Here is a 20,515-nt window from a genome sequence, read left to right on the forward strand (position 1 = left end):
TGATTCTAAGATTTCGCCCATCCTCATTCTCCATAAACAGGTCTGTTCTGTAAGGTCCACCTGGAGAGACCTTGCAGAGGGGGAGTGGGGAGGGATGGTAAGGGGGGAGGGTAGGAAGAGATGGGGGAAAAACTCTGGGCCTCAAATGGTAGTGAACCTACAGTGTTTCATTTCTCTACAAGCACAAAGCAATTCTGATGCAAACATAGAAAGAAATATACATGTCAAACCTGGACAATGGATAAATTGACTTGTATTTTCATTTTAACGAAAGTTAAAGCAGTTACTATATGCCAGGTACTGATTAACTCAATGAATGATTTTTTTTTCTTGTGTTTAAAATTTTTCCTACTAAAAATTTATGTTATCTTTTTCAAATCTTGAAGGATAGATAGTTATCTTTTTCAAAACTTGAAGGATCTTTATTTTCTTTTCTTATATTTAAAATTTTTCCTATTAAAAATTTCTGTTATCAGGCACCTGGGTGGCTCAGTGGGTTAAGCCTCTGCCTTCAGCTCTGGTCATGGTCTCAGGGTCCTGGGATAGAGGCCCACATTGGGCTCTCTGCTCAGCGGGGAGCCTGCCTCCCCTCCCCCTCTCTGCCTGCCTCTCTGCCTACTTGTGATCTCTCTCTCTCTGTCAAATAAATAAATAAAATCTTTAAAAAAAAAATCTGTTATCTTTTTCAAATCTTGAAGGATATCCTCTTGCTTCTGCTCTGTCTCTCTCTCTGCCAAATAAATAAAGTCTTTTATAAATCTTTTATAAATCTTAAAGGATATACCTAGCATGATTTCCAAAAATGGGAAGGAATTTGAGGATGGGAAGGAGTGATTAGAATTTTTATTTTCTATGTCTCTATACCTTTTGAATGGTTACATGTAGTTTGTATTTCTTGGGAGTTAAAAAAAAAAAAGCAAAAAATAATGTAATTACATTAATGATTATTGAGTGAGCATTAAAACAGTAAGAAAAACATTCTTAAAAAGAAAACCAGAAAGAAGAAGGGCATGAACCAGACACTGTGGGCTGAAAGAGAGTATGGAATTGTGAGATTAGTTTAAAAAAAAAGATAGATGATCTCATGGCATCATAAATGGGTGAGAAATATGGATAGCTCCACATTTCATGTAAAGTTTACTTGTCATTTGAGTTATAGTCATGATCAAAAAGGAAGAAGAGTCTTCAAACAGAATGTCTGACAAGAAATGGAGTTTAGAAATTTCTAGAGGGTAAGTAGGGTAGAAGTAAGTTAATGGAGCAGTCTTTTATATTTTGCCAAGCAACTTGAAATGGGTCCAGTGGGACTGTGGCATGCGATCCCAGTCACGCTGGAAACCTAGATTATCTTGCCCACTGGAATTCCTCCTAAATGACATGTTCATCAAGGAAAAGAATTGACAAATCCTTACTCCCAGCCCTGCCGTGATGATACTTGGACTCCCACTGAGCCAACGTGAAGTGAAAACTCTGAGAAGGAAATCTGTTAGCATCAATTAAGTGATAAAGCAGTCAAAGTTACTGATAATGTGTGTGAGCATGTCTAACACATTCCTTCTTAATGAGGTGATCTTAGTTAATGCATTAATTACTCCTTTCAGGTCTTGTGCTGTAATGATAACAATGTCCCCTAGAGAAGTGCTTCTTGGTCCACGTCTGGTGTTACTGCAGTAAAAGTAAAAATAATCAGAGCCATCTTCTGAGTCTATCAAGAGACATACTTTTAAAGTGATTTTAATTCAAGTGATACCTTCCAAGGTTTCTTCACAAATTCAGATTCGTCGCTGAAGATGATTTTAGGCTCACTTGTCAGCAGGTGTTGTGTACACTGTTGTAGGTCTGCCAGGTATCCATTCTCTTTTCCTGTAAGCAAATAAAGCCTACTTCTATTGAGTTATTTCTCATGGACTTAACTTAGGTGTTTCAGGGTGACTGATAACCGCTGTAGTTCTGTCCTCGCTCACCCCCTCCTCAGCTCCATGTGCAGTCCTGTTTGGTGTGCGAGTATGCTCATCATTTGTCTTACACATCGAGCCCCACAGTCATTCTTTCATATGCTCCAGCAGGGAGCCTGTAAATGGCATTTCTTAGACTGTCATGTTGGGTGAGTATTGCCAGTGAGAGCCAGTAGGTGGGAAATAAGGAGTGCTCTGCTTCTGGCAAAGGGAACCTCCAGGGGACTATGTATTCTAGCAGAGTGAATGGAACAGAGATCTCCTCGGTTGTTTTTACCCAGTGACAGAGTGGCCATGTTTTCAAGAGCAGTACTGTGTTACAGTGACCTTCCCCTTTTGTTCTCCCAAGTATGGGGAAGGCAATAGCGGCTTCTTGCAGTTACAGGCCCCGGGTCACTTGCCTGACCCCACTACACATTCTGTCCATGTAACAGTTTCACTGCAAAATGACCTGTATTTTTTTCCACCCAGGCTACTAATTGATTCTAAGAGTAACCCCACGCCACTGCCAGTGGTAGGCTCAAGCATGGCCTCTTGTATAATTTACACCAATGAGAATACAGGACATGTTTGCTACTGAAGCTTGGAATAACTTTTATTCTATTTTTTGGGACAATTTCTTTCCTGTAGTTTTTTTCTCTGGTTCTTTCTCTAAATACTGTCATGTGTTTCATTCCTGTAGTCATTTCATCACCCTCCTGAGGATTAAGTCTATACACAGATGAAAGCAGTGTTCAAAGACCTCTAGAGAAGTGAATTTTGTCATTCCTGATAGGTACCCTACTTCTAGATTCCCAGGGATGGGAAGCCATAAATGTTCTTATTTTAAGTCATTATGAGATGGGATTTCTGTTACTTTCTTCTAGCTGACACAGCTGTGACCTACAATATAGATGTCTATGAAATCAGGATCTGGAAGGGTCAGCACATTGGCATGTTAAATTGCTCTACCAGTGGACACCCAGTGGCTCAGTCGGTTAAACGTCTGCCTTCGGCTCACGACGTGATCCCAAGGTTCTGGCATCAAGCCTGCATCTAGCTCCCTGCTCATCAGGGAGCCTGCTTATCCCTGTCCCATTCCCCCTGCTTCTGCTCTGTCTCTCTCTCTGTCAAATAAATAAAGTCTTTTATAAAAAATTGCTCTACAGGTCTCACAGGAAGGACACAAGAATTGCTGTATCCTCCATCTCTGGGGATTTAGAGCCTATAGTGGATTTGAGGGCTTCTTTTGGCGTTCACTTAAATTCTAAAGGTCTTTCTTATAGAATGTACCTTGAAAAAACCAAATTGACTACATTTGAAGGTTTGGGATAGCCAATGCCAAATATCCCATCTTTTAGGTAAAGAAGACTGCTCTAGAATTTCAGACTCAGTGGCTCAGGAAAAGTTTCAGACAGATATTAGAAATCTAAGAAAGTCAGGGACAAACTTTTTTTTCTTATTCTATTCTGGGGGACTTTAGAGAATTTAAAGCCCAAGGTTTTCTTCTTCTCACCCTGAAATACTTACTGCATTAACAGCTAGACTTTCTTCCCAGACACCCTTCAAAGTTCAAGGTCACACTTCAGGTCTGTATCTCTCTCTGAAGCATCTCCTTGATCCTATCAGTCCCTAATACTCTTGATTTCACTTTCTAAATTTCCTTCCATTCAGTCACTTCATCTCAGACTTTGGCTTTGTGCTAGCATACTTCATCTCACCCTGGGATCACCTCTGTTCCTAAATAATCTTTGGCTGATAAGTATCTTTCTACCAACATAACTCATGTCTTCATGTTCATTTTATCCCCCCACTGACTTTGAATCAAAGTCAAGTCCAAATCACTTTGAATCAGATTCCAACTTGCCTTTCCACTCTTATCTCTCCCTTTTTCTGACCTCTCCTCTAGTTCTAATCCTTACGTCCTATATTTAACTGTGGGAATGCTCATTTATCCTCAACACATTCACATTTATACCTCTGTGTGTATCTCGTGCTGTTCTATTTATCTGGAAAGCTCACTTTACTACATTTAATGAATGGTGATCGTGTACATGTTCAAAATCAATTTACTGAAAATTTTCTGTGTGCTGAACACAGTTCAAGGCATTGGGCCTTTAAAATGGTATTTGCTCAGGGCATCTGGGTGGCTCAGTTGGTTAAGCATTTGACTGTTGATTTCAACTCAGGTCATAATCTCAGAGTTGTGAGATTGAGACCAACCTGGGGCTCCGTAGTGAAGCCTGCTTAAGATTCTCTCTCTCCCTTTCCTCTTGCCCTTCCCCTCTCTCTCTTTCTCCCTCTCTAAAAAAATAAAATTAAAGTAAAATAAAGTAAAATGGTACCTGTTCATGTGTAACTCCATGGAAAATGAACAAACATATACAATTAAATAAAATATGGTCCTAAGTACTATAATAGAAGTGTGTTTGAATCTCTGTGGAAGTAGGCATCAGATATCATCAATTTGTCTTTCAAAATTAAATCTAAATACTACCACATCATTTGAAGTATGCAGTCCAAACCTCAGACACATTTCTCACATTTCTATATTCCCAGAGCATTTGACCTGCTGTGCTCCAGCTTTTAGGGGTCAGTACCACACTCTAAGCATCAATTTCTTTATCTGAAACTGAAGGTTAGAATGGTATAGACCTGATAGAAGTGTTGTAAGGAAGAAATAAAACAATCTATCAAAAATGCTTTAAATAACATTCAGTATATTACAAAGTATATGTTCAATACACCTTAGAGAGTATTATATCTCGGTCTACATTTCTCAAGGGTAGAGAGTGTATCATACACATTTTGTATTCCGCATTTGGGTCCTGGAGCCCACAGGGAGTAATGTGAAGAAGAAAAATGAATGAGTGAATAAATGAATGAATGAATGCCTCACTCAGTAATGTATACAGAGGCAGCCTTTTAGAACTGGTATAAACTGTTCTGTGCCTGAACTATTGACATTTTATTTTAGTACGAGAGTTCTTTCCCATTAATCAACTCTTACAGTAGAAAATGACTCTGACTTCAGGGACTGCTAGCAGGGGAGAATGTTAACAGACCTTTCAGTGGCTGCAGTTTCCTTGTTGCCCATTGATGGATCAAGAGCTAATTCCCAAACTATTTTCAAGCCAACCTGGTAAGTACATAATATTTACTCAAGCGACACTAAGCCATTTGGCGTGATTTCAGCAGGGGCGGGAAAGGGGGCACTTTGAGGAAGAACTTGTGGTATAAATAGGGTTTGCTCATAATGGTATGGGTAATGCTTCTGTTCATCTCCTGATAGAGAAGCTAGGAAATAGTTCTTTAGAACTCACTCTGTTTAATATTTTGCTTATTCTTTCTGCTGCTCTCAGTGCAGATCTGAGTGACAGTATAATCAGACAGAACTAAAGTATAATCCCAGCCAAGAAGGGGCAGAGGCGATTAAGCTGTATAGATAAAGCAAATGAATTCTAGCTCATCCAAGAAAAAATTGTTTGGGCTACAAGACAATGGCCACTTTTTTTTTGTCAAGCTAGTGGAAGGTTTATCAGTGACAAAGGCTTGCTTAGGTTTATTTTTTGAATCCATTTTCCTGCATTCGTGAAGGGGAAATGCTGAGAGATAGAATTCCTATATTCTGTTCATAATGGCTTTCAAAGAGGTTTCTGTTTTTTAAGATCCATCCCCCTCGTGGGTGGAACACTTTCACCTCCCTCAGGCACCTAAGTAAGACAGCAGTTCCTTTTTAATGTTAGGAAAGCAGAGAAATAGTTTTAAATTATAGCTTGGTTCATTGCAAAAGGCCCCTTAGAGAATTTGTTTTGAAATGTGGTAATTTGTCGTTTATGTATCACATCCTATTTCTTCCACTGATACAGGTGACCAATCAAAGGGTGCCTGTCAGAAAGGCCATTGCATTAAAACTCAAAGAGTAAGGGTAGGGAGTCTGAAAGTGGGAAATGACATGATCTGACCCCAACTCAAAGAAAAGGAAATGGAAAGCAAAGAGCTGGGAGCAGGCTGAGTAAGGGATGGTGGGAAGGATTATGTTATGTGTTTACTCCAGTCACATAGTATCAGAAATGTTTATGACAGTCCAATATAAATGGTGCTGAATTGTTTCAAGGTCTCAAACCAACACCAGTCCTTACAATAATAACGAGATTAATTGAAAGTTGCCTGACCATGAACCAAATTCTTACTTTTAAACTTTATTTTTGGTCCTCATTCTATTTGTACATATCTCAGGATACATCTCTAAAAGATTAGGACCCTTAAGAAACTGAGCCTTAATATTATTTTTTTTAAAGATTTTATTTATTTATTTGACAGAGAGAGAGATCACGAGTAGGCAGAGAGGCAGTCAGAGAGAGAGGAGGAAGCAGGCTCCCCGCTGAGCAGAGAGCCGAATGCAGGCCTTGATCGCAAGACCCTGAGACCATGACCTGAGCCGAAAGTAGAGGGTTAACCCACTGAGCCACCCAGGGCCCTTAATATTATTAAAAAACCTAAATGAAATGATAGTATTTTTTATTTTTTTATTTTTTTAAAGATTTTATTTATTTATTTGACAGGTGGAGATCACAAGCAGGCAGAGAGGCAGGCAGAGAGAGAGGGAGAAGCAGGCTCCCTGCCAAGCAGAGAGCCCAATGCGGGACTTGATCCCAAGACCCTGGGATCATGACCTGAGCCGAAGGCAGAGGCTTTAACCCATTGTGCCACCCAGGTGCCCCATGACAGTATTTTTTTAAATTTTTTATTTATGTGTTTGTCAGAGAGAGAAGGAACGAGAAAGCATGAACAGGGGGAGCAGGCAGAGGGAGAAGCAGACTCCCTTCTGAGTAGGGAGCTGGACTCGGGGCTCCAACCCAGGACCCTGGGATCATGACCTGAGCTGAAGGCAGAGGCTTAACCGGTTAAGCCATCCAGGCGTTCCATAATGACAGTATTTCATCAATAACTTCAAATAACCAGTCAGTGTTCAAATGTTTCTGAATGTCTAATGATTTTTTATAAATGTGCTTGAATTAGGATCCAAATTATGATTGGTTGATCTATCTCTGCTGTTATCTATTAATCTGTAAGTTACTTCAACTCATTTCGCTTCATTGCCAAAGATCCTCATTGTTGCTACTTAATGAAGCACAGGCCTGGCCAGTGGTAAGGATTAACACATATTTGCAGAACAAAGATACCTCCGCTGCCCTGGTTTGTGTTTGGAATATAACTCTTTCCAGAATGATCGCTTTTTGTCTTTCACTTTCCTGTATCCACTCATTCACCTCTTTTACTCTGTCCTGAGTGCTGAAGCGGCCGAGGACACCCCGCCATGCATGCTCGCCAACCCAACGGCCAGTCAGTCTCTACTCCATGCTCCTTTCAAGCCTCTCACCCTTCCCCAGTTCACTGAATAAACCGCTGCATGTTTTCCTCTGCAAGCGAGGACACTGCAAACAACTTGAAGGGAGAAACCCTTCTTCATCTCCTTGTGTTCAGCCTAAAACACATTCCATCACAGAGTATACATGCAGTGAACATATATGATTGTGATTAAAACCATAACTAAGCCTTGTCCAATCGTCGTGGACAGGTGTGAAGATTAAGGAGAAACGGCCATAGAAAATTAGCATTTTCCCTCATGTGTAGATTTTAGTTTTCACCAAATCGGCATTGCCTGTTTGAATGACCGTGTGCTTTCAGTTAAGAATGGCTGTGAGTCCTTTTGTGTCTGTCTTCATGCCGCCACTTTCTAGCACTTTTTAATTAGTGAACTCCAATTTTACCTTTTGCAAAAAGGATGGTATTATGGAAAGTAGAGCAAAATATGTTCCCACAGTGCCTCAGAGGACAGAGCAGAGCTAGGACTGCAGTTCTAAATTGCAGTTCGCTATAGGACTGCACAGGAGTAAAAATAAACTTGCAGTCTGAGAAGAGAGACTACGGTTCCATTTCTCATCAACAGTGAAGAGCCTGGGCGCACCTGGTTGGTTCAGCCGGTTAAATGTGTGCCCTGGCTCAGGTCATGATGTCAGGGTTCTGGGATCAAGTCCCGCTTTGGGCTCCCTGCTCAGTGGGGAGTCTGCTTCTCCCTCTCTCTTTGTTCCTCCCCACCCCTCCACGCTCTCTCTTGTTCTCATTCTCTCTTTCAATAAATTTAAAAAATCTTTAAAAAAAAGAAAAGAAAAGAAAAGTAAAGAAAAGAAAAAAGTGAAGAGCCTGCCGAAGCATGGCTAAGGAGTCAAGTTTCTGTTTTTAAATATATGTCCCTCTCTCCAGTTACTGCTCTTACTGGGAGTCTAGGGCTGGAGACACACTGGTAACAGGCCTATCTTCTGTGGACTTCCCTTACTCCAGCAGCAAGCTCCCATCCCAAGTAAAGTCAGATCTGTTTTAAAATTCCAAATAGTACTATTATTTTAACTTTCTAATGGAGTACCTGAGATAGGCACTTATATCCCAATAATACTTAGACTTCTCAAAAACTAAAGCTTCAAGGGATAACTTTTATTTATTGTCAGTTGAGCTGAAGGGTAAATATTGAGGTAGAAAACCCTTCTAGATAACGAAAATGGAATGCTACTCAGAGATGGCTGACATAAAATGAATTGAGATTCAGCCTAGGAAAGTAAATATTAATGCACTTGAACAAGTATTAAGAAAAAGTATATAAGAAAAAAACTGTATAAGAAAAAAAGTTTTTAGTAGTAAGAGGGTAACTGAAAAAGGGATGAACTAAAACCCTTTTAGATCCTAATAGAGTTATGAATCATCCGTTGATCTTTCTTCTCTTTTTCCTTCTAAATATCTACTTTGTTTCTTGTTCCTGATTTTCAGAATTAAATTTTAGCCTATGATGTGGAAATATTAATAGTCATATGAAATATATGAGTATTCTTGAAACACCATTTATAAAGATAGTCCTTAAACAAAATGGGGAATGAATAAAATTGGATTCTTGTTGATACAATCTAGTTGTAGAATAGATAGTTTGGTTAATAAATTTACTTCCTTTTTACTGTATTGGGATGAATATATTTGCCTGAATTGGAATGCAATAATATATATATTTTTAACTCTGGAAAATAAATCATGTATCACTGGCAATTTTAAAAAATCAATTCTATAGCATTTAGAGCAATGTTTGTGGGGGATAATATCAGGGCATCTATCATCTCTTTGCATATTCTAGAGGTCAGTGCCAAGGTCAAGACCAAATTCCATTCTCTTTGTTTGAGCTCACTTGGTCCCCTCAGGGCAGGACAAAATTGCCAGAAGACTAATTTCCCCAGGAGCAACCATCAGCCTGTGATAGATGGGAAGTTGTGGTTAAGTCTACAGCTTCCTTGCCCAACAGTGGCACAATTCTGTGCTGTTCTGCACCATCTATCAGAGCATCCCCACTGTGATTGACCTGGAGATACAAGCTCAATGGCCCTGACTTGCCTTTTCCCCCTTCCATGTCTCTCTTCACCACTCCCTTCCTGTGCACTCTGGAATCACCTCCAAATGAACCACCAGAATCTAAAATCTCACCTAAAGGTCTGATTTGGCCAGAACTCAAACTTGGATAATGGTTCCCCACTATTTTGGAGTTCCATCAGAAATGGTAATTCACTAAAGTTGAAATAATAATTTTCTGGCTTCATTTATTCACATTAAAGCATCATAGTTTTGCCATACCAGCATTAGCATCTGCACTATGATTTACTCAGTAGCCATTCGAAGTTAGTTTAAAATTGATTCACTTTTTAATTTAGTCTTTACTGTGGTAAAATTATGCATGAAATCACATTGTAATATGATAGCAATACATAATTTTTAAATGTTTGCTCATGTATCATCTCAAATGATATCAAGCTTTCCAAAACCCTGGCCTACAGTATAGATGAGAAGCATGTATATTTTCTCTGTTACTAGCTTATGACACCACAGGTGAGAATTCTTAAGGTAGAAAGGTAAAATTTTTTACTAGATGCTTCTCTTGGAGTGTTTGAGAATTCTGCATTTCTTGTTGGATGATTTCATCTAGATTGAAAGTGTCCATCTTGAGTTTTGAACTCCTACTCCCCAGGAACCTTATCTAGCACTTCCTTATGAGCATCCAGGGCAATGGGATCAAAAGGGAGAGATAAATGGGGTGATAATAGCAGTTATTGGTACTCATTATATGTCTGTGGCATTTCCTTATGAATATATAAGATACAGGGGCTCCTGGGTTCCCCTCTTGGTTAAGCATCTGCTTTATGGCTCAGGTCATGATCCCAGAGCCCCAGGATCAAGCCCTGTATTGGCTTTCTGCTCAGTGGGGAATGTGCTTCTCCCTCTAACCCTCATCCCAATTGTGCTCTCTCTCTCTCTCTCTCAAATAAATAAAATATTAAAAAAAAAAAAAAAAAAGAATGTGTGAGACATAGAATGCTGATATTTTGGGTTCATAGCCAAAGGACAAAAATTTTCTTCTGCTGTCATGTAGCAAAGGTCTTTATTTTTTTGGAAGGAGGGTTTTACATTTAAAAGGATATTGATCTTCATAATAGCTCAGGAACAAAGTCATAAAGCCACTTTTCAAAAGAGAATTAATATCTCATTTTTTTCTAAAGAAGCACTCCAGATTTCTTTTAAGTGGCAAAATTTGTTTCTCAGTGATTTAATTGTCACTACTAATTTGTGAACCACATGTTGCTTGTTACCAAGAAATCAGATCTATTTAATTCATGAACGGTGTTATGGCTCTAGTCCTGGAGGGGTGTGTGTGTGTGTGTGTGTGTGTGTGTGTGTATACATGTGTGCATGTCTATGTGTATGAGAGAGACGGTGACAGAGACAGGTGGACAGACAGACACAGAGACACAGAGATGGGGGAGAGGACGGAGAGATGGAAATATCAAATAGAATTATCAGACAGTATTCATTGAAGTCACTGTGAGAGACTTCTCTTTCTCCCTCTGGAGAAAGAAAGACTATGGGGGTGGAGGGAGAGAGAGAGAGATCTAAGAGAATCTTCAGACATAATCCATTGAAGTCACTGTGTGTGCTGATCTACAGAGATATGTGCAGACAGGATATGAAATTGTATAGATTATGAACATCTCTGGATGATTAAATGGAATTAAAATACATTTTCTCTCTCATATTGGAAGAGGCTTAAAAACTAACCTTTTTCTGAGATAAAGTTCATTAACACAATGATTATTCATTTGGCTTTTATAATGATATTGCTGCTTAATCACCAGAACATTGCTTCCTGTGCTTGGTGGGAACCAGCAGGAAGCACTTGAAGAGCAAGTCTTGCTGCTAATGTGAAGGGAGAGGGAATGGTATTCTCCCTGCTCTTTATTTCAGAAGTATATCACATTCCTGCTCAGAAGACTAAAAGCTCTTGTCGGACAGCATGAGCTTTAAACTCCACATTAAACATGGAATAAAGTTATATAACCCTGAAGGCTAAATCTTTGCCTCAGGTCTGCTGTTTCCCTTTGGGTTACACATGATGTTTCTCCAGGAGGATATTTTTATTATAAACCAAGATTTGAGGTGGTTTTATCTTGGTAGTTGCAGATACTGTGGCACCAAATTTGATATCTCCTTTGACTGTTTAGCTCCGTAAACAAAGACATGAACAAGATAGGACCAAATATAAATCTTTAAAACTGTATCTTTCTTGATGCGAGATGAACCCACACAGTGCACCACTTAATCTAAAAACTGGTTTCTTTGTAATGGAATCTAAATGAAAATATAATCATAGGATGTCATAAAGACAACTGTTATAATTTTTGTTTTTATTCACTGAAGATTCTTTTGAATGTAGGAATTGATAAACTCCCTGTAGGGAGCTAAATTATCAACAAGGTGTAAAATGCTAATTATCCACTAAGATGCATTGCACAGTGTAGCAATGGTAGAGCTGTAAATTGCAAGCAATAGAAACCAACTCTGGATAATTTAAGTAGACAACAAATGTATTGGAAGGATATTAGCCAATTCACAAAATTGTCCAGGTAATCAACTTCAAAAGCAAAAGCTGGGCATAAACAAAGTATGTTGGTTAGGGCTAACACCAACATCATACCATGGAACCATTCTCAATGAGTGCCAGACAATGGACTTCCCAGCTTGCACTGGATGTCCATATGGAACCACCCTGAAAACATAGCATGATGTCCAGTAAGGCTGTCGCTGGCCACAAAATTGGATTCTCTAATGCCTCTGCTTCTTCTGTTCAAAAGCTGGAGAGTCCAGTTCTAGAGTAGGTGTATCAGCGACCTGAGGTGTAATGCACTCAGGTCCTTGCAGCAAAGAGACCAAATGATCTCTGGCCTTACCGAGATTCCCAAGACAATGAGTTTCCCCAAGATATAAGATTAGTTCAGACTCAGTGAGCTAAAATGTAACATCTCCATTATCTACCATCATATAAATCTGATAAAATTACACATTCATAACAAGGAGATGCTTAACCTATTACTAATTTAATCATATTATTCAAAGCCTTGTTTACAGTTTCTCAGGCAGCATGACTTGCTGGCCCAGAACCCGCCCATATGTTCCTGCCAGACGCTATATAATGTTCTTTAACTACCAACATTAGTCTTTTGGCCTCCTTCAATCTGCCCACAGCCTTTCAGATAAGCAGTCAGAGTTGTACAAAGAAAGGAAACAGAGATGAACAGGTGTAGGTAGCATAGGAGATTGTTAAAGGACATTTCAGAGAACTTAGGTCTGCCTTTACAATGATAATTCACATTTTAAAAGGGAGAGAAGATATATCTTTACAAAAACAGTGCTATAGGTTCTCCTTATTTCAGTACCCCTTCACAGGAAGAACTAATAACTTTTCAAGAACAAGACTCCACTGAGGGAATTCTAGAACATGGGGGATAAGACTGATGCCCCTCTGTGCACTGCAGAGACCAAAACAGACTGCCTTAGAATGGTAAGAGAAGCAACTGTATATTGGTCATTGCTCCTATCCTGCCAAGTTAATGTAGCGCCACATGGAGAGGTCTTCCCTGAACCTCTAGTTCCTCCAGGAGAGAGAACCCAGGGAGGACAGGCAGCCCTCATTAACATTGTGGGTAGCACTGAAGTGCACTCTGACCGGGGAGCTTGGGGAGAGGATGAGGGGAAATGCCTGATTTGGAGCCTCAAAGTTTGCCAGCCCGAGAACCTGGTTTACATATGTCCAGGTAAGGAACTGACTCATAGCCCCATCTACTGTTGAGAGTGTCTTCTAGTTCCAGATGACCAGAAGGTTTGGTGACAGTTTCTGGAAGTAGTGTTGCCCATCTATGTTCAAACTGAGAAGTGAGGGAGGAGAGGAGTGCTGATGCTCTCCTACCCCCCAAGGAAAGCCAGTAGTGGGTATATGGTGTACTACACAGAAGAAGTACAGACATGATGAAGTTCTAGAACCTACGTGAGGTTCGGTGGGCTGAGGTCCGGAGCCGATGACCAAGAAAGAATTCTTGAGACATCTTTGGTGCAAAATGGTGGCTTATTAAAGCATGGGGACAGGACCCGTGGGCAGGAAGAACTGCTGCCCCAGGTTGTGAGGGATGGCAGGTTATGTACCTTGCGGTTGGGGGAAGGTGAGGGGAAGGGAGGTTTCAATGGAGGTTTCATATGCTAAAGAGGGCCTACAAGGTGCTGGGATACCAGAGGCCTTGCCCTTCTGGCTTGATCAATGTTGTCTTTAGGCCAGCCATTAACATTAAGATAGTTGGGAGATTCTTGGTGGGGTGTCGCAATCCTGCTATCAATCGTCTTTGTTAGTGAGATTTAGGTTTAGAAGAGATTTAACTATATTTACATTCCCTTCTATTTCAGCCTTCTTCAGTTTCATTTATGGTGGGGAGGGAGACATTAGGGCTTGAGGAACTGAGTTATTTGCCTCTGGAAATTTGTGCTATTGATAAGGTAACTTCTTTGTAGATCTCTAGGACATTTGTAAAGCATGGGAGACTCCTGTCTTGCAGGATTGTGATCTCTGCAAGTTAGCTATTTGTTTATCGTTTATGGCAGTCAGGGGTGCCTGAGGAATGCTACACATATTACCGAGGGGGAGCGGATAGAGAGGGGGTGCAAGGTGCCAGCTTTTGCTTTGTCTTCAGCCAGCCTCCTGCTCCCTCATCAAGACATTTTAACAATGTTTATTCTTCCAATCCATGAGCATGGAATGGTCTTCCATCTTTTTGTGTCTTCAGTTTCTTTCATGAGTGTTCTGTAGTTTCTTGAGTACAGATCATTTACCTCTTTGTTAGGTTTATTCCCAGGTATTTTTTGGTTCTTGGTGCTATAGAAAATGGAATCGATTCTCTAATTTCCCTTTCTATATTTTCATTGTTAGTGTATAAGAAAGCAACTGATTTCTGTACATTGACTTTGTATCCTGCCACATTACTTAATTGCTGTATGAGTTCTAGTAGTTTGGGGGTGGAGTATTTTGGGTTTTCCATATACGGTATCATGTCGTCTGCGAAGAGAGAGGGTTTGACTTCTTCATTGCCAATTTGAATACCTTTTATTTCTTTTGTTGTCTGATTGCTGTTGCTAGGACTTCTAGTACTACGTTGAACAAGAGTGGCAAGAGTGGGCATCCTTGTCGTGTTCCTGATCTCAAAGGGAAGGCTGTCAGCTTTTCCCCACTGAGGATAATATTCCGTTTGGGGTTTTCATAGATAGATTTTACGAAGTTGAGTAATGTTCGCTCTGTCCCTATACTTTGAACTGTTTTAATCAGGAACAGATGCTGTATCTTGTCACATGCTTTTTCTGCATCAGTTGAGAGGACCATGTGGTTCTTCTCTCTTCTCTTACTGGTTTGTTCTATCACATTGATTGATTTGTGAATGTTGAACCACCCTTGCATCTCATGGATAAATCCCACTGCTACTGCCCCTCGGAACAATTTGTTACTTAAAGTATAACCCCTGGAGGATTTTACTAGTTGCCAAGCACATTTAGATATGGCCTTAAGAAAAACATATACTAGCAACAGGTCTTTGGGGAGAAGGACCATATATGACCGTGAAGCTGGGCAGCTGGGGATGCCCGGCTCACTCAGGGCAGAAGGCCACCCCTTCATAGAAGCTGAGCAGCTGGGAACGCCCGGCCTGCCCAGGGCAGAATGCCGCCTGCTTCAGGGAAGCCGAGCACCCGGGAACGTCCGGTCAGCTCAGGGTGGAACGAAATACCGCCTGCTTCGCTTTTCCGTTATCGCTCCTTTCTCTTCCCAGAAGCACCCGTTGTTTTTTAGATGAGTCCTTTGAATGTGCTTGGTTAACTATAAACTTTGTCCTCCTCCTTGCTTGTCTGCAAGACATGTGACTAACGTTTGACTTTCATCGGTCCTTCTGTTGGCTATTGTTTCTATCTAATAAAAGTGAGACTGTGGAGTTGCTCGTGGCAGCAGTGTTTTCAACTGTTGTCCCCTGCTCCCAATCTCTTGCAGCTGACTTGTTTGTGCTTAATTTCTTCCCCCATCGCCGGCTGGAAGCGGCATCCCACCTGGTCATGGTGCATAATCTTTTAACGTACTGTTGGATCCTTTAGCTAGGATCTTGTTGAGAATCTTAGCATCCATATTCATCAGTGATGCTGGTCTGAAATTCTCCATTTTGGTGGGGTCTTTGCCTGGTTTGGGGATCAAGGTAATGCTGGCTGCATAGAAAGAGTCTGGACGTCTTCCTTCTGTTTCTATTTTTTGAAACAGCTTCAGGAGAATAGGTATTATTTCTTCTTTGAATGTTTGGTAGAATTCCTCAGGGAGTCCATCAGATCCTGGGCTCTTGTTTTTGGGAGGTTTTTGATCATGGCTTCAATCTCATTACTAGATATTGGTCTATTCCAGGTTGTCAATTTCTTCCTGATTCAGTTTTGGAAGTTTATAGGTTTCCAGGCATGCATCCATCGATTTTTTTTTTTTTTTTTAAGATTTTATTTATTTATCTGATGGAGAGAAAGGGAGAGAGGGAACACAAGCAGGGGTAGGGGGAGAGGGAAAAGCAGGCCTCCCACTGAACAGGGAGCCAAATTCAGGGCTTAATCCCAGGATCTGGGATCAAAGGCAGATGCTTAATGACTGAGCCACCCAGGTACCCCTTAACATACCAATCGTTAATTAGGAGATCGAATCAGTAATCAAAAATAACCCAAGAAAGAAAGGCCCAGGATCAGATGGTTTTACTGATGAATTTTACCAAACATTTAAAGAAAAATTAACATCAATCCTTCTCAAAAAATTGAAGAGGAAGGAATACTCCCCAAATCATTGTATGACATGAGCATTATCTTTAGAAAAAAAAATTATTTATTTATTTGAGAGAGCATAAGTGGAGAAGGGCACAGAGAGAGGGAGAGGCAGACTCCCCACTGAGCAGAGAGCTTGACACGAGGCTCAATCCTAGGACCCCAGTATCATGACCTGAACTGAAGGCAGATGCTTAACCAACTGAGCCACCCACAGGCACCGAGGCCAGCATTGTCTTGATACAAAAACCAGAAAAGAACATTACTAGAAAAGAAAACTACAGGCCAATATTCCTGATGAATATACATGCAAAAATTCTCAATAAAATACTAGAAAACCAAATTCAACAGCACATTAAAAAAGGATCATCCACCACGATCAAGTGAAATTTCACTCCAGGATACAAGAATGGTTATGCATACACAAATCAATGAATGTAATACATGCATTGGTAGAACAAACAAAACAATCATCTAATCGTCAATAGATGCAGGAAAAACATTTATCTATATACTGGCTTATTAAACATATAATTAGAAAAAGAAATAAAATTTAAAAAAAGAAAAAGCATTTGACAAAATTCATTCATGATAGAAACTCCTAAAAAATTAGGAAGGAACATATCTCAACATAACAAAGGCCAGATACGACAAGCCCAAGCTAGCATCATACTCATTGGTAAAAGATTGAAAGCTTTTCCTCTAAGATCAGGAACAAGACAAGGGTACCCTCTCATCATCCCTATTCAGTGTAGTACCAGAAATCCTAGCTAGAGCAATCAGTCAAGAAAAAGAAATATGAGTTATCAGAATTGGAAAGGAAGAAGAAAAATTATGTCTGTGCAGGTGACATGATTTTATATATAGAAAATCCTAAAGACTCAATCAAAAAACTGTTAGATCTAATCAATGAAATCAAAAGTTGCAGGATACAAAATTAACATAAACAATCAGTAGCATTTCTATGCACTAACAATGAAAGTGCTAAAAAATGTTAAAGATTAATAGCATTAATAATAACATCAAAAACAGGAAAATACTTAAGAATAAATTTAAGGAGGTGAAAGATCGCTACTCAGAAAACTACAAGAAATGATGAAAGAAATTGAAAAAAGATACAAATAAATGGAAAGTTATCCTGTATTCATTAATTGGAAAAATTAATATTGTTAAAATGCCAATAGTATCAAAAGCCATCTATAGCTTCAATATAATCCCTATCAAGATTCCAACAGCATTTTCTACAGAAGTAGAAAAAACATTACTAAAATTTATATGGGACCACAAAGATGTCAAACAGCCAAAGAAGTCCTGAGAATGAAAAACAAAGTAGGAGGCATCACAAGCTAACATCCTTACCATAATAGTATGGTAGTGGTGTAAAAACAAATACATCAGTGTAACAGAATTGAGAGCCCAGAAATAAACCCAAGTGTATATGATCAAATAATATTTGACAAGGCAGCCAAGAATACTCAATGGAGAAAAGATACTCTATTTAATAAATGGTGCTTAGGTGGATATTTACATGTGAAACACTGGACCCATATTGTTCACCACTCATGAAATTAACTTGAAATGCATTAAAGACTAAAATGCATAGAACTCCTGGGAGAAAATGATCAGAATAAAGCTCCTTGACATGAGTCTTTGTAATATTTTCTTGGCTATGACACCTAAAGAACAAGCAACATAATAAAAATAAGCAAGTAGAACTACATCGAATTAAAAAGCTTCTGCAATGAAAAAGAAATGATCAACAATGTAAAAAGACAACCTATGGAATGGGAAAAAATATTTGCAAACCATATAGTTGATAAGGGGTTAATATCCAAAAAAAATAAAGAATTCATGTTATTTAATAACAAAAAACGAATACTCCAATTTTAAAAACTGGCAAAGGATCTGAAAATATACATTTCTCTGAAGAAGGTATATAAAAGGCCAACAGGTACATAAAAGGATGCTCAACATCACTAATCATTAAAGAAATTCAAATTAAAACCACAGGGAGATATCCCCTCCTGCCTGTTAGAATAGCCATCATCTAAAAGACAAAAGATAAGAAATTCTGGCATGGATGTGGAGAAAAGGAAACCCTTGAGCATTGTTGGATGGATTGTGTGTTGATACAGCCACGATTAAAAAAAAAAAAAAACAGTTGGAGGATCCTTAACATATTAAAAATAGAACTGCCGTAATGATACAGTAATTCCACCTCTGGGAGAATATCCAAAGGAAACAAAATACTGACTCAAAAAGATATCTGTTCTCCAATGTTCGTACATCTAGAAGCATTACTTGTAAAAGCCAAGACATAGAAACAATCTGATGGCCCATCAATGAATAATGAAAAAATGGATAGAGAAGTTGTTCATCTTCAAAATACGTTATTGGGCATACATACATACACACATACAATATAGAGTATTATTCAGCCATAAAAATGAGGAAATCCTACCATTTGTGACAATATGGAGGGACCTTGAAGGCACTATGCTCAGTGAAATAAGTCAGAGAAAAACAAATACTGTATGATCTCACATTTATGTGGAAACCAAAAAGAAAAAACAAACACAAGGTAATAGAAAAAGAGATCAGACCCATGTTTATTTACCAGAGGCAGAAGGTGGAGCAAGGGAAATTGGAGGAAGGTGATCAAAAGGTACAAACTTCCAGTTACAAGATAAACAAGTCCTAGGATGTAATGCACAGCATAGGGTCTGTGGCTAACTGTTTTGTGGTAGACGGCTATGTTGTTAAGAGAATAGATACTATAGTCTCATTACAAGGAGGAAAAAATTTTTTTTTGTTTCTTTCTCTCTTTTTAAAAAATTTATTCATAGGAGAACATAGATGTTAGCTGTATCTATTGTGCTAATCATTTCACATTATATTTAAGTCAAGCTATCATGCTTTATGCCTTTAACTTATACAGTGCTATGTGTCAATTATATCTCAGTAAAATTGGAAAAAATTTTCATGATAAAGGGGAACGATATAGAAAGAGGTCATTTAGAAAGGAGTCAGTGTCTGTGAGTGTGCTGATCCCTATTTGATCATATCTGAGGCACTTACAAGTCTCATTCACTAAACCTAAATGATTTTGGAATTCATAAAGGAACCTGACGCCAGGGACATGCACTTTCATTATGGTGTTACATTTCATTATTTTGCAAAACCCTGGTGAATGCATTTGACTCCCACAGAGATCAGCTCTGAAAAACTCACAGAGATGAGAGTGTATAGGCTGAAAATCAGAGAGAGGTCACTGGTGGGCTATGAGAAGCTATGTTTTGACATTTGTCAAGTATTAACAAAACAATCCACATTAATCTGACATCTATGGATAGTAAAAGTTAACAGCAGGAGCAAATGGGGCATGGATAATCCAAAGCATGAGCTAATATAAAATTAATTTATATTTGATTAGTGGAGATATTATGTAATTTCTGCAATATATATTTGCTTTATGTTTTCTTCTACTTATGTTGTAATTGGGTTCAACTCCCTGAGTACACCTTAGCTGGGTGATGTACAATTAAACATTTTCAGTTTAATAATGATTAAAAAATTTTTTCTAAGTAGTGGAAATCTTACTCAGGTACCAATTTGTCAGAGTACATACTGTGTGAAATCCTAGAAAGTTTCTTGACTAAGAAAATCTTTTGAGCAGGGACAGATCCGAAATAAGCAGCCAGTAGTGTTGGAAAAACATGCGTATTAAAAGACTTGGGAACATGGTGTTTGGTGATAAGGAATCACTAAATTTAAGAGGAATTTTGATGAGAATTTTCGCTAGGAAACAGGATGTTCTTTGCTTGGGACACACTCTCTGTGCTGGTCTGAGGCAAGCATTGCAGGCAGAAATTGCTACCCTGGCCCCAGGGACCAGATGGAGAAAAGAGGCTGCAGTGCTGAGTGCTGACTTAGGCACCACATGAACAGTGATGCGCAATAACTTGTGGAAGATGATAGGTTCCATATTGATTTTTCAGTCATATCCAGACCCCCAGATAATAAGGAATGGAGTAGGGCCATCGCCTGAGTGTAAAGGACAAATCAGAACTGACGGCTGCAGGATTTGCATGTTAACATTTGTTTTCCCATTTACATGGAATCTTCCTTTGCAAATATTATCTGCACTCAATTTTCTGCCCATAATTTCAGATTAGCTAAACTTCAACGTGATTTAGACCTGAACTTTGAAATAAGGAACAAACACACATTCTACTCCTGACTGTAGAGAGTACTTATACAACTCCGGTCGAGTCACTTAGTCTTTCTTGGACTCAGTTACTTTATTTGCTTAATGAACGGTGGGTGGGAGGCAATTTCAA

The sequence above is a fragment of the Lontra canadensis genome, unplaced genomic scaffold, assembly GCF_010015895.1.
Source record: "Lontra canadensis isolate GAN:19392208 unplaced genomic scaffold, GSC_riverotter_1.0 scaffold34, whole genome shotgun sequence".
NCBI lineage: Eukaryota > Metazoa > Chordata > Mammalia > Carnivora > Mustelidae > Lontra > Lontra canadensis.